General features: G+C 40.2%; 1 long non-coding RNA gene across 1 annotated transcript; it reads left to right on the top strand.

Annotated features, from left to right (window-relative positions):
- Positions 1-8: 8 nt before the first annotated feature.
- Positions 9-15495, top strand: LOC127529811 (uncharacterized). The gene is made up of 5 exons (XR_007936434.1): positions 9-266; positions 2609-2641; positions 3694-3741; positions 5060-5150; positions 15213-15495. It is a non-coding gene; the product is annotated as an uncharacterized LOC127529811 (long non-coding RNA).
- Positions 15496-16143: the final 648 nt, after the last annotated feature.

Raw genomic sequence — 16143 nt, 5'->3', positions numbered from 1 at the left:
TTGTCCAGAGCTGGGATTTAAATGTTAATGGGTGCAAGTCTGAATACAGACTTTGCCATATTTAAGGAGAACTGCATGATAGAAGAGGAGTCCATCCAAAGTTCTTTGTGAGTAATGAGAGTCATTAAGTTCAAATTTAAAATCTATTCATTTGTCTTTCAGTGGTTTGCAGATCAAGCTGTCAGACATGCAATAATTGTTTGTTTTTTTTTTTTTTTTGGGGAAAGAATCAAAAAACTACAAGGATGAAGAGAAATGGTGGGGTGGTGAGTATTTTATCTTATACTGAAAATTTTAATTTGTATCAATGGCCAGTTTACTGTTTTAATTTTCTATTTATTGCATATTGGGGTCTTCTGTTAAAAAAGCATGATTTTTGCCACACCCTGCCACGATTTGTAGGTTACACGCTTTTGATTGCATTTTCAGTGATGTCAACTGTCAGGTACAAAGTTCACTTGACCAAAGCTAAGAGCTTCTAGTATAAAATGTACTGTAGATTTCTGGAATTATCAGCAGAGACTCTGACACAAATACACAGAACCTTTTTGTCCTGACAATATTTATATTTCCAAATTAATTTTTTGTTAGTGAAAGATAATTGTTATTCAAGAAAATCAGTAAAAAGTAAATTTGAAATCTGCTACTTTTATAATTATCATGTAGAGCCATCACATTAATATTTGGTTGAAGCAAATAAAATACAGTATAAAATGCAGTAACATGTCTGTTTTTGAGTGTGAATTAAACAGTTCTGTACACTGCCTTTAGATGAAATACACATTTCTGTCCAAATAGATAAACAACTCAATTTAAACAACACACATAAACAATTCGGGCAGCATGGTGGCGCAGTGGTAGCGCTTCTGCCTCGCAGTAAGGGGATCTGGGTTAGCTTCCTGGGTCCTCCCTGCATGGATTTTACATGTTCTCCCCGTGTCTGCGTGGGTTTCCTCCGATTTCTTCCCACAGTCCAAAGACATGCAGGTTAGGTGCATTGGTGATCCTAAATTGTTCCAAGTGTGTGCTGTGTGTGTGTGTGCCCTGCGGTGGGCTGGCACCCTGCCCAGGATTTGTTCCTGCCTTGCGCCCTGTGCTGGCTGGGATTGGCTCCAGCAGACCCCCCGTGACCCTGTGTTAGTATATAGTGGGTTGGAAAATGACTGACTGACTGAAATAAGAAATTTGGGCTTGGATAATGGAGAACGGCTGTTTGTCAATAACAGGCTCGTATATGGCAGTAAGATGAAGTCTGACCTGTTCAGATTATATCACAGGTTTATATTTAAAGTCATTAATATTTGAATAGAGGAGGTCTAGCTTAAAGTGTCCACTAATGAAATATGTTGATGGAAATGTGTTTCCTTGTTTGATGTCACCAGCATTCAGAATAATTCATCATCAAGATGTTGGTAACAGAATGAATCATTTCTGTGGCTGAGTCAGCCAGGATGATGTAACTTATCTTGCATTTCAGTGTGGATCACACATTTAATTATAATTGTAAGGTGTTCTCTTTTTCACAATTGCTCATGCACATGAATCCCCAGTTCTCTTCCTGCTTTTTCCACTCAGTCTGGTGAAACCTGTCCAGACCTCAAATAGCATCTGAAACAAGAGGCTCAAGCCAGTTCTCCACAGTACTTAAAATGTCACAATGCCCAATCTCAACATAACTCATCATGGGATGTAACAGTAATGTAAAAGCAAACAAATATTTCTCGTTATATGGAGTCAGGCTAGGTCTGAATCTTTTCCAGCTTACTATTATCCTTGCTCCATATCTTCACCTCTTCCGTCCGCGGATGAGCTTGTAGTTTTTATCTTCACTCAAGATCTTCACCCTTTCCATCTTCAGAGGAGCAGCTCCTTAGGCAACAGTAAGCGCAGTGCAAGTAGGTGAATACAGGAATATTTAATATATCTCACCTTACGTTCCATAGAGTCTCTTACATTTTCAGATGTTATAGACGTTGGTAGCGTCAGAGTCTTTACACTCACCCTGTGACATCTCTCAAGTTCTCTCAAGTTTGCAGCTTGTCTGAGAGGCAGTTGAGATAACCCAATAATCAGGTCTGCGTTGACAGCAGCGTGTCTTCATTTAATTTAAAAATCCATTCAAATTTATAATAACAAGCAAGAGGCAAAATCTTAATAATAATACTTAATAACATTAAAAACATATACAGTAATAATTGTAAAAAAAATGTAAAAAAAAAAAAACGAGTGAGAGAGAGAGAGAGGGGGGGTGTGCTTCTTTAAAGGCTGTTGCATGGCACAGTGCATGAAAGTAAAAGAAATTAAGCTAAAGAAACCTCTTGATATGGTTTAAAATTAACACTTTGAGCAGGCCAGTCTTTCTTCTTTTAATTCTCGTGGTACTCTAATTTACATTTAGTCCTGTAATTTGACATGTTGACTTGCTGTATGGATAATCTTTAATTATTTAGCAGGCTAAAACAGATTTTTTGGCAGTACTTTAAAATCCCCATTTTGCTCTTTGTTCAAGATTTAGTCTTTATCAATTATCATTTTATACAGTGAGGAAGATAAGGGACTGGCCATCAACTCTTTTAGTGAAGAGTAAACATGTGTTTTTTTTTATCAGAGCTACAAGACCAAAAGAAACAACAGCAAAGAGGTGGGTTAAACATTTGAATTATATACACTAAGTAAAAGAATAAATATATGTCTCCTTTTGAGAGGAGTGGATCCATCACCCACAAATGAAAAATGGGTCCCAGTGCCATTACAAGGACAATGTTTATTTTGATTTGTGAGAAGAACACAAACACTGACACCTTTTACTGAAATACAGTGATACGTACTGGCAGTAACAGCAGCTAGTAAAACAAGAGGAGCAAATTAAAATTAGAGTGCTCTGCGTATGTTGCCTGTGGTTGCTTGATTTTGATTGGGCCAACTGATGACCATGGCTCTGGTGTCCCAGCCCCTAAGACAATGCTGGCCCATCAATAGAACACAAGAATGTCCTCTAGTGGTGCAGCTCTACAAGTATCTAGACCTCAGAGACAGCAAGAAAAAGGACCTTTTCACATTGCATGGGCTTTGCAATTTCCTAATGTTTTTTTTTCATTATCAGCCATTATATGTCTACATTATATACCACTATATTAAATGTATGTAATTAAATGAATGCATAACGTTACGCATTTTATTTAGAAGCTCACCAAGCAAACCATTTCACAAGGGGTTATTTGGATTGAGATGATGTCTACAAGGGAATTAATGTAATGTGAAGTACAAAACACACAGTAACAGTTAATCCAAACCTTTCACTTGTGCCAACTTAGTTAAGGGTATAATAACCAAAATATAGCCCAACCAATGTCAAGATCCAGAGACAATTTGCTCACCTCATATAAATGTTCTTTTTAGTAATGTGTTTCTTAACAACTATTGTTGGCCATTTTCCAAACTGTATCTCTCTAGTCCAGCATAACTAAAGAGAAGGTCCATCCTAGCAGCATCAGGAGGTAGCCAGGAACCAACCATGAATAGCATAGTGGACCATCAATTGTGGCATTCAGTAACACTGGGCCATATTAGTGTGATCAATCCACCTAACATGCACATTTTGGGGATGTTTGTGAAAATGGGAGTATGCAAAGAAGACCACAAGAACCGATCTAGTCCTAACAACTAACCAAGTGCAATATTTTACTTTGACAGAAAAACAAAAAAAAGAGCAAAAAAAACAGGAGGTTGGATTCTGGCGAGGTGAGTGTTTCTGTGTTTTCCCTTTGTATGCTGTACTATTACTCTTTGTCTTTGTGTAATCTTTTTATAATCCATCCTAATTCTGTACACATTGTACAAATGTACAAATCATTGCGAAATTCTTTATTTCAGTGATGGCTGTTGTTTTAAAAGGATTTGGTCCATGTTATTCCAGCAACAGCTACACTGTGGCAGATCAATTAGAAACCTAAAAGGCATAAGTGGTCCAACCAAATGATCTTGAATCTGAAAACCGGAAGTGAGTGGTCAGACCTCTAATGGGAATTTAAGGGAAATTAAACGAAAAATGGGTGGCATTGTGGCGCAGTGGGTAGCGCTGCTGGCTTGCAGTTAGGAGACCTGGGTTCACTTCCCGGGTCCTCCCTGCGTGGCGTCTGCATGTTCTCCCCATGTCTGCGTGGGTTTCATCCGGGCGCTCCAGTTTCCTCCTACAGTCCAAAGACATGCAGGTTAGGTGCATTGGCAATTCTAAATTGTCCCTAGAGTGTGCTTGGTATGTGGGTGTGTGTGTGTGTGTGTGTGTGTGTGTGTGCGTGCACCCTGCGGTGGGCTGGTGCCCTGCCCGGGGTTTGTTTCCTGCCTTGTGCCCTGTGTTGGCTAGGATTGGCTCCAGCAGACCCCCGTGACCCTGTAGTTAGGATATAGTGGGTTGGATAATGGATGGATGGATGACCCAAGACTTTGAGGGAAATGGTCAAGGGATACCGGATGCTGATTAGAAGAGACAACAAAGGATCCAAGTGATCACTTGTGACAGATGTAATCAACAGCCCAAGGTCTTTGTCAGTTGAATTATTAAATATAAATATGGTAAATTAGTAAATATCAATAGAGAGAACTCAGGGGAATTAGAGAAAGGATCAGGGAAGTTAGAATTCTGGTCTGAAGTGTGATTAAGCAAATAAGCAACTTGCCTGTCACAGTGTATCTTTTTGTATTTTATTTATTTACTTTTTTTGTTAAAAATGTAGATGAGTAAAATTACTTTGTTCCCTTATTAATTTACTAACAAAGAGTGTTTATACTGTAGATATGGCCAGGATTGTGAAGTTGTACCACAACTACTGACTACAAAGGTGCTGATATGTGTTCTGTGCTAAGATGTGAAGAGCCATGGGAGTTTCACGTTATTGTGTTTTATGATATCAAACTCAAGAGCAATTCCAATACCATTTAAAAAACATTTTCATCTACCACAGGCTAAGGTTCACCATCTTAATTCCAGATGCCACCCTTTACATATCCTTCTGCAGCAATTCATGAATAAATTACCTTTTTTTTGCTTTCTTTCTGTTAGCTCTGGGTACAACAATCAAGTATTCTGGTATAGGAATCATCCTCTTCGTTTTGTGCAATTTGCTGGGCCTGTGCATCTTCAATTGGAAGATGTAAGTATGTAGAGTGATATGCTATCTGTTTTTTTTTTTATATGGGCCTCTAAATCCTTTGAAAATAGCATTGTATCTTTCTATTCCTTGTACAAGCTATTTCTTTGATACTGAACAAGAAAAAGTATTTTAAGATGGTATTGTCCATCAGTATATTTTCCATACTTGTTTTTTTCTTTTGAAGTGCTGTGGGAGTTGTGGCCTGACCACCTCAGCACAAGAAGCAAGACAAAAGAGCACCCCAGTCCATCATAGAACGCTCTTACACAGACATCCACCACAGCCTGATTTGGAGTGACTAAATCTAAGAAGGGCATCCCTGGGATGAGGTGGGAAATAGTATATCCTGAAATGCAGAAACAGGGAGAGCCTGCAAACTGTACGCAAGCAGTATGTGGGCTGGAACTCAAAGCCAGGTCCCTGGAGCTTTGAAGCAGCTTCACTACCATTAGGCCACCCCATGACATTACTGTTTATTTGCCAAATCTAATATTGGACACATCAAAACACACTTGTATTTTACATATCTACTACTTTAAATCTGAGAGCACCTAACACCTGGCCAAAAATACCTGGTAAACTGGAAGTTCATGCAACCTCACCCACTTTGTAAGGAAATTTTAAACTAAGGTGTTAAATGTAGGTTGCTGTGTTTTAGTGTATTTTAGTTACACTATTGTCTTTCGGTGAATTCTGAAACCAGATATTTTGGAGTCAGGCTTGTGCTAATCTACAAAAAATCATATTCACAGTTTCTAAACTATTGCAATAGCAATAAATCGAATAAAATACAACATTTAAAAATAACAATGACATCTCAGTATTTTTCAACACTTTCATTGAGGTATGGATTTTTTACATATACAAAATGTCAAATATAAAATTAATTCACATGACCACAAACAATACACATAAATATAAGTTTAAAAGCAGCTTTGAGCCTTAAACCTATCTTTTTCAAAAAGGTTTTGTGTATTTAAGCAACACCTAATTCCAATGATCATATACATTGCTAAATGCTTTTTATATTCAAATCAAACAATCCTAATATGCCCTTAAGCTAATGTCACATTACATGATTTCTAATCATATGGTATGATCTCATCACCAAACCATGTCAATTTAAATGACTGAAAATCTCTGGCTATGCCTACTTTACTGACCGAGTGTCAATCTTCCAGCACAGTTGCTCCATGATGGATCCGGTGCTGTGTACAAAGGGTTAACAGCTGTGGTGAGTTCAGCAGCAATCTTGGCCCTTTTTACTTTTTTCCATTCTGTTACAGTATGTCATGTCCACAGTCCCCATACTACCTGACTGTACCAAGGGTTAAACAAGTTAACAGGTATGATGATGACTTAAGCCACAGTCCTGGCCATTTTTTTTTTCCATTCTGTTTCAGTACATAAAACACAAAACATCAGAAAAATGGGCCTCTCTTCTGTTTGCAAGGTTCAAAATATGAAAGTTTCTTATTCCTCGTTGCTACATTCCATATATTGCACTTATTACATTGTCTGTCTTCATGCACAAAGAGCTCTGCCATATAACTAAAGATAAACTCAAATGTGTTTGATTTTATTGATGCGAGTTGCAGACAAGTTGGTCTCAATCGTTGGGCATGACACATTAAGAGAGTGAATTCATGTGAGTATGCCACCGTCTGCCTCTGACTAGCTATGAAGACTATGAATGAAAATCGCTGGAAAAGTCCTCTAATTTGGCATTGGCATTACAGAAAAGAAGTTTGCAGAAGCTAGTTAAGTTATAGACTGTGATAATGATATTTTAAATCCACAACAAATTGAAATAAATAATTGTGATCAATTATTAATCACAGGTTACAGGACATCTTGAAATTATGTGGCCTTGCTGGGTTTGAATACCATGTTTGGTTGTTGTTCGATTTGAGTTTTCTCCCATGTCTCAGTGGGTTTTCCTTTCTCCCACATCTCCAAAGACATGTGAGTTGGTTAATAATTGATTCCATACTGACCACACTTGAGTGTGTTCTGTGATGGCCTGGTGCTCTGATCATGGCAAGTTCTTTACTTGTACCTGATGCTGCTGGGGTAGGCTGTTGCCTGTACCATCTTAAATTGTAATAAACAATTATCAGTATCCTTAATGCTCTGTGACTCTGAATTAGAGTAAGTGGCTTTAAAAATATTAGAGTAATTGTTGATGGACAGTCCTGGGCAGTGTATGTGTACTTTCATTATTCATTTATTTGAAACATTACTAGTTTATAGTAATACGTGTCTCACACAGACACTGTGGGAGAATGTGGAAGGATCCATGCATCCCTTTTATTGTCATGGTTTCCTGGCATGAAATAAGAATAACTATGTGATCTGAAGTAAACAGGTAAATGCTCTCAAATATGTATGGTTGCTTAAACATACAAGATAATGAGCAAACAGCAGATCCATCTTACTAACTGAAGGTTGTAAACTGGATATGGACGCGGATATGGACGCAGGGCGCTGGGCGCTGGGCGCTGGGCACATCGAGGCGCACGCGTACTGCCGCCCGCCACAGAGCAAAAAAAGAAACGAGAGGATTCGAAGGTTGTATTACAGTACGGAAACCCCAGAGGTCCACACTGTGCACTAACGCCCTGCAACGCAGGGCGCTGGGACGCTGGGAGCAGGGCTCACCGGATGTACGGAACCCCCACAGGTCCATGCTGTAACAACGCGCGCGCCTACAACGCGCTTGTGAAAAAAGTCACGGCTCAAACCAAAGAAAACACAGAAACGAGACTACGACCTGTGAACTGCACCTGGGGTAAAGCATGCACGCCAGGCTGTACAGCCACCCGGACGCGACCGCCCACACCACCGCATATACCTTCCATGATATGTCTTCACGCAACGGCTTCCCACCGAGGTGCATATTGCGCTATAGCGCTCACCCCACAGTCAGACGCAGCGGCTTCCCAGAGCCAGTAGGTGGCCCCCAAACAACACAACCTGTTCAAGCAGTCGGTGTCAGCAAAGGCAACAGACTCACGTCTCCACAGAACGAAACCGCTTTAGTACAGATATGCTTATTGGATTAAATGACATTTCCCCAGACGCACCCGCCCTCCATGATATGTCATCCATCCACATATCAGACGGAACAGAAACTGATTGCCATTCTAGGATTTCCGATTTGCTGGTGAATCGCGGGGTTACTTGTTCTGATCTATAGTGGGGATACAATGATGAAAGAAGACTTTAAAAAAGTGTAGTTGGTAGGGAGAGACCAGACAGTGGGCACACACAACTTTAATTAAACACTTTTACTTAGGGATGCTGCAGGTTTTTCTCCACAGGCAGCAGTTGTGGCCCTTTTCTGACTGGTTTCCTGGAGGCAAAGCTGATATTTAAATGCAGGAGTGCAAGACAAGCATGTTTCACTACTTTATGTTGTTTAGTTTCTTTTGTGGCAGACGGCTGGGGACCCTACCCAGCTTGGACGCCTGGCTATGAGAGGGCAGCCACCCTGGTCTGCATGGGGGCCACCAAAGCTGTGAAGTTCATCCCTGTTGAGACTCATGGTCACCGCTAGGGGGCGCCCGGACGATTATGGAACCCTGGATGGCAGCACTTCTGCCACACTTGGAAGTGCTGCCGGAAGGTATTCCAGGGACACCCGGAGTGCTTCTGGGTGCTCATGCAGCACTTCCGCCACACCAGGAAGTGCCACCGGAAGATCGTCACAGAGCACCTGGAGCACATCCGAGTTCTGATAAAAGAGGCTGCCTCCCCCAGTAGAGGAGCTGGAGTCGGGAGGAGGAAGGCGGAGCTTGTGGGGAGAGGAGTAGAGGCGGCAGAAGGATTTAAGGATAGAGAAAGAAAGAAGGGACTGAGTTTGGCTAATAGAGCATTGTGTGGTGTTGTATAGAGAGAGAACAGCAATAAACGTGTGTGTTTTGGACATTTGGTGTCTGTCTGTCTATGTATGGGGGCTGTCTCCCACACCTGTTACACACAGACTACTAGAAAAGTGCTCATTGTTTGTAAATATTTATAGTGTATAAGAATAACTATGTGATCTGAAGTAAACAGGTAAATGCTCTCAAATATGTATGGTTGCTTAAACATACAAGATAATGAGCAAACAGCAGATCCATCTTACTAACCAAAGGTTGTAAACTGGATATGGACGGGATATGGACGCAGGGCGCTGGGCACATCGAGGCGCACGCGCACTGCCGCCCGCCACAGAGCAAAAAAAGAAACGAGAGGATTCAAAGGTTGTATTACAATACAGAAACCCCAGAGGTCCACACTATAACACTATACTATAAAGAGCTGGGTGCTTATCGATATTCTCAGCTACTTACAGTGCATCCGGAAAGTATTCACAACGCATCACTTTTTCCACATTTTGTTATGTTACAACCTTATTCCAAAATGGATTAAATTCATTTTTTTCCTCAGAATTCTGAACACAACACCCCATAATGACAACGTGAAAAAAGTTTACTTGAGTTTTTTGCAAATGTATTCTGAGAAATCACATGTACATAAGTATTCACAGCCTTTGCTCAATACTTTGTCGATGCACCTTTGGAGGCAATTACAGCCTCAAGTCTTTTTGAATATGAAGCCACAAGCTTGGCACACCTATCCTCGGCCAGTTTTGCCCATTCCTCTTTGCAGCACCTCTAAAGCTCCATCAGGTTGGATGGGAAGCATCGGTGCACAGCCATTTTAAGATCGGATTCAAGTCTGGGCTCTGGCTGGGCCACTCAAGGACATTCACAGAGTTGTCCTGAAGCCACTCCTTTGATATCTTGGCTGTGTGCTTAGGGTCGTTGTCCTGCTGAAAGATGAACCGTCGCCCCAGTCTGAGGTCAAGAGCGCTCTGGAGCAGGTTTTCATCCAGGATGTCTCTGTACATTGCTGCAGTCATCTTTCCCTTTATCCTGACTAGTCCCCCAGTCCCTGCCACTGAAAAACATCCCCATAGTATGATGCTGTCAGCACCATGCTTCACTGTAGGGAGGATGCCAGGTTTCCTCCAAACGTGACGTCTGGCATTCACACCAAAGAGTTCAATCTTTGTCTCATCAGACCAGAGAATTTTCTTTCTCATGGTCTGAGAGTCCTTCAGGTGCCTTTCGGCAAACTCCAGGCGGGCTGCCATGTGCCTTTTACTAAGGAGTGGCTTCCGTCTGGCCACTCTACCATACAGGCCTGATTGGTGGATTGCTGCAGAGATGGTTGTCCTTCTGGAAGGTTCTCCTCTCTCCACAGAGGACCTCTGGAGCTCTGACAGAGTGACCATCGGGTTCTTGGTCACCTCCCTGACTATGGCCCTTCTCACCCAATCGCTCAGTTTAGATGGCCGGCCAGCTCTAGGAAGTGTCCTAGGCCACTGGAGGCCACTGTGCTCATTGGGACCTTCAAAGCAGCAGAAATTTTTCTGTAACCTTCCCCAGATTTGTGCCTCAAGACAATCCTGTCTCGGAGGTCAACAGACAATTCCTTTGACTTCATGCTTGGTTTGTGCTCTGACATGAACTGTCAACTGTGGGACCTTATATAGACAGGTGTGTGCCTTTCCAAATCATGTCTAATCAACTGAATTTACCACAGGTGGACTCCAATTAAGCTGCAGAAACATCTCAAGGATGATCAGGGGAAACAGGATGCACCTGAGCTCAATTTCGAGCTTCATGGCAAAGGCTGTGAATACTTATGTTCATGTGCTTTCTCAATTTTTTTATTTTTAATAAAATTTGCAAAAATATCAAGTAAACTTTTTTCACGTTGTCATTATGGGGTGTTGTGTGTAGAATTCTGAGGAAAAAAATGAATTTAATCCATTTTGGAATAAGGCTGTAACATAACAAAATGTGGAAAAAGTGATGCGCTGTGAATACTTTCCGGATGCACTGTATGCGCAGCGAAAACTGAAATAATTTTTAATTTACTTTTACAGGACAACAATCTGTTTGGTTGAGAATGAACATAATTATATAGCAAACATATTTTACTGATTTGTAACCTCACTTTGCTTCGGTTGGACCATCAATATATTTTAACTTAAGCTCTACAGCTCTTCCTGGTTCTTCTTCTGTAGCCAGCATGAGTACAATGAACTAGGTCATTGTGTTCCCAAGGGAATGCTCATCAAATCAAATGAAGGTAACAGACAGTTTAATAGATTCCTAAGTCTAGACATGCTGGATGAGCTGTCCCTCCCCATTTACCTGAGAGTGACTCTTTTAATAAAACCAGAGGCATGGCAAATGAACCAATCAATCAAGCAGGGTCAGTTCCCAGCTGACACAATGTATTGAATTGGCCTGGAACGGCCTGTCAGGCAAAAGTCTACCTCTTGTGGAGACCACAGAACTGTCAGTCTTCCATTCCCATCCCCTTTTTTATTCTCCTGCGCCATGTTATATCAAATACACATCAAGTCCAACCTAAAAAAGAGCAGAACAGGCTCTGAAGTGACCGGAGTTCCTAATTCCCCTTCAGAGGTTTTATCTGTGTTCTTTTTAATAACAGAATTGTGGTTTAATGATGATGGAAAAACAGTAAACATGAAAGAGAGAAATGAGAAAAAAATAGTAAAGGAATAGGAAAACAATACTTTGGGTTCAATTTTAGGTTATTGTGTAACAGGAACTAACTAGTCATCTCTTCTGTGAAAGGAGTTCAAGAACATAATGTCTCTTTGAACCACTCTACATACTTTCTAATCAGTAGGGGCATCACTGATCCCCAAACCCCAGACCCAATAATACTCAACACATTCATAAGTTCAAATGATAGACTTTTTAATCCTCCAAGCACCCTGTGCAATAAATCACAGCCAATTACCATACAAAATCAATGAAGTTCTTTCCTCTCCTTCCACCACAAGTCGAATGTCACCTACTGCTTCCTGACTCAGTTCCCCAAGGTAAGACAGCAATGTCCTTTTATACTGGACTTGGAATGGGTTCTGGTGATCTGATATGACTTGTGGGGAACACTTCTGGGTTATTTGAAAACCAGGGCAGTCCTCCCTCGACAAGCACCCTGACAGGGTTGCATTTTTGGGCTTCAGTCCACATGGGTTACCTCGAGTGGACCACTGCTAATATATGGGGGATGGAACTGCTTCTGGCCTCCAGGTCCCCTGACACCTTCCATCTTAGCAAAATGTTACAATGCCGTCATGCAGCTGGGATTCCTGTCTATCCTCCATTGCATTCACAGCTTTTTTGGACTATTTTATCACATCCCCTGAAGAGTGTTTAAAATTAGTTTATATTGTGGTCTAATGGTAGACAAACCTGGATTGAAAAGAAATATTGGGACACCAACCGGGTCATCTTGTTTAATTCTTTTAACAAAATGTATTCAAAATTAGATAGATAGATAGATAGATAGATAGATAGATAGATAGATAGATAGATAGATAGATAGATAGATAGATAGATAGATAGATAGATAGATAGATAGATAGATACACATTCACATTCTTCAGCAGCAGCATACTGATACAATAAATAATATTAAAGAATGATAATAATGCAGGTGAAAAACAGACAATAACTATGTATAATGTTAAATGTTAATGTTTACCCCCCCCGGATGGAATTAAACAGTCGCATAGTTTGGGGGAGGAACGATCTCCTCAATCTGTCAGTGGAGCAGGACAGTGACAGCAGTCTGTCGCTGAAGCTGCTCTTCTGTCTGGAGATGATACTATTAAGTGGATGCAGTGGATTTTCCATAATTGATAGGAGCCTGCTGAGCGCCCTTCGTTCTGCCACAGATGTTAAACTGTCCAGCTCCATGCCAACAATAGAGCTTGCCTTCCTCACCAGTTTGTCCAGACGTGAGGCGTCTTTCCTCTTAATGCTGCCTCCCCAGCACACCATTGCGTAGAAGAGGGCGCTCGCCACAACTGTTTGATAGAACATCTGCAGCATCTTATTGCAGATGTTGAAGGACGCCAGTCTTCTAAGGTAGTATAACCGGCTCTGTCCTTTCTTGCACAGCGCATCAGTATTGGCAGTCCAGTCTAATTTATCATCCAGCTGCACTCCCAGATATTTATAGGTCTGCACCATCTGCACACAGTCACCTTTGATGATCACTGGGTCTATGAGGGGTCTGGGCCTCCTAAAATCCACCACCAGCTCTTTGGTTTTGCTGGTGTTCAGGTGTAGGTGGTTTGAGTCGCACCATTTAACAAAGTCATTGATTAGGTCCCTATACTCCTCCTCCAGCCCATTCCTGATGCAGCCCACGATAGCAGTGTCATCAGCGAACTTTTGCACATGGCAGGACTCCGAGTTGTATTGGAAGTCCGATGTATATAGGCTGAACAGGACTGGAGAAAGTACAGTCCCCTGTGGCGCTCCTGTGTTGCTGACCACAATGTCCGATGTGCAGTTCCCAAGACGCACATACTGAGGTCTCCTTCCAGGTGTGCTTGGCTTTATAGGACTTGGCCCAGAAGGAGTGGAGTCAGTTGCCCTCACTGGGTGTCTTGTCCGAGCTATGTTAGTAGAAACAGGTGACAAATTAGTGACAGGGTTTCCTCTTGTTTTGGGGTGGTATTACACACCTCAGCTGAGCCTGGAAGGTTACCCTTTGATGTACATGCATGACAATATCTTTATAACCAACATTGATGCCACAGTTCTTCATCTAGAATATGTGGCCCAACGATTTCGAATAAGTTACATACTATTATTAAAAGATTTTTCTTCACACAGAAATCTAACCAGTTTCCATGTATTATAGGAACCTTAATATCTCAGCAAGATCCTAGTTTGCAGAAGTTGGGTGTGCTCTTCCAGGAAGAAATGTACCAGGAGATGTCAAGAAAAGAAGGCCAAAATGAGTAGATGTCTAAAGCCATAAAGTCAGAATCAAAATGCCAGTGCCCAAAATGACAACCAGTTAAATACAACACACAAAATTGTAATGCCCTAAATTGCCACATAAAAATGGCTAACATAGTCTAAAGAAATAATCAAATGCATTACTAATGAAGTACAGAAATGAAAAATACATGTGGAAATAATCATAATTTCATAACAGCATGAACAGTCATTGATGTGCTATAATGAGCAGAATGGCCTGTTCTTGTCAAAATTATTATGATGCCCTTATTCTTGAATTAACTGTCTGGCATGATGTTAATTCTATAAATAGTTCAGATGTTCCTATTCTTATACTGTTTGTCTGACATGATGGTAAAATAATAGTTCAGATGTTCTTATTCTTACTCTAATTGTCTGACAAGATAATAATTCCATAAATATTTCAGATGTTCTTAATCTTATACTAATTGTCTGACATGATGGTAAAACAATAGATAGTTGAGATGTTCTTATTCTCACTCTAATTGTCTGACAAGATGGTAATTCCAAAAATATTTCAGATGTTCTTATTCTTGTACTAATTGTCTGACAAGATGATAATTCCAAAAATATTTCAGATGTTCTTATTCTTGTACTAATTGTCTGACATGATGGTAATTCCATAAGTAGTTACTAGATTTACAGCTGTGTCAGGCAGCGGTGTAACAGGTTTTTACTTCTGCCTGGATTTGATTCCTATCATGGTCACTGTCAGCATGTTTTCTTAGTGTCTGTGTGTACTTCTTCTGGGTATTCCGGTTTGCTGACACATCCAAAAGATGTGCATGTTGAGTGAATTTGTGACTCTTTGTGGATATGTGTGTGAGTAGGCTGAACTCTCATTCAGGGCTGAAAGGTCTTTTACATTTTTTTCTGCCAAGATAGAGTGTGACCACCAGTGGCTCCATGATGGAAAAACATTTTCACAAAATGAAAGGGTGCATAAAGGCATATAATTAAATTTTTTTATTGTGCTTTGTTTCTAACTCAAAACATTATTAATTTAATTTTATTTTAATTTAATTAAGTCCTCTGCATTAAACAATTTTAAATAGACAGATATGTTTTTTTTTCATTCTGATTTTGACTAAATTAAATGTTCAGTAGTTAAACCCATGAAGAATTGGGTTGACTTACGCCTTGGTGGAACAAAGTCTTTCACATTTACTGTATGTTGTTTACTTTTCAGGAAAAGTGCCAAGCTCACTCACTCTAAGGATGATGAAGAGTAAAACTAGTCCCCATGTTTTAGTTGCTCTGGTTAACAACAGGTAAGCTTCAGGGATTATCATAACCATTAATAACAATTTGTAGCGTGTGCTTTACTTTTTCTGTTGGTATTATGTGTTATTTTTTGGGAAAATACGTCAGAACTAATTCATAATGAATTCCAGTTTAGGTGTAAATTCAGTGCATGCCAGCAAACACTGAAGATAGTATCAGAAAAAAAATCTGCCCATCAGCTACAGCAATGATAACCTCCTTCAAAACTGTCAAACTACCAGTTTATATAGAGTTAAGTTTCACATTTTGCAATTATAATAACTCACTAATGACAGCCGCATTCAAATTCTCATGTCACATTAGTCTTACTTTGTATGTGTCCTATCAGTCACCACATAATTCATTGGACAATCTCACAGATATTTTAAAGACAATTTATCACGAAGCACTCTACATCAGGAATGTAAGGTGAATTGTGGATTTCAAATTTAGATTCAAGTTTGGTATCATAAATGCACAGCACAATGAGAGCCTTGCTTGCATGTCTCCTGCTGCACTCCGATCTCATGCAAAAAGACAATTTCCCCTTGGGGATTAATACAGTGTACCAAAAAATACTAACAATATGTTAGATGCATAGAACATGACACAGTTGTTTATTTAACTAAGACAATACAAGACAAAAAAAAAACTAACTAATTATTAACTATAGACAAAGCAAACCTGTACATATCAAAGATGTTCATGGCAAAGGCCAGACTTCTATATACCTTATCTGCTTCTCATTTCTCAAATTCTTAAAGCAAAAAGAGAACTTTGTTCATATAGCACTATGCAGAAGTCTTAGGCACTTACGAAAAAATGCCATAAAGTGTGAATCCTTTCAAAAATAATAA

The sequence above is a fragment of the Erpetoichthys calabaricus genome, chromosome 12, assembly GCF_900747795.2.
Source record: "Erpetoichthys calabaricus chromosome 12, fErpCal1.3, whole genome shotgun sequence".
NCBI classification, from domain to species: Eukaryota; Metazoa; Chordata; class Cladistia; order Polypteriformes; family Polypteridae; genus Erpetoichthys; species Erpetoichthys calabaricus.
The sequence above is the reverse complement of the archived record's forward strand: the minus strand, read 5'-3'. Positions and strand labels throughout refer to the sequence as shown.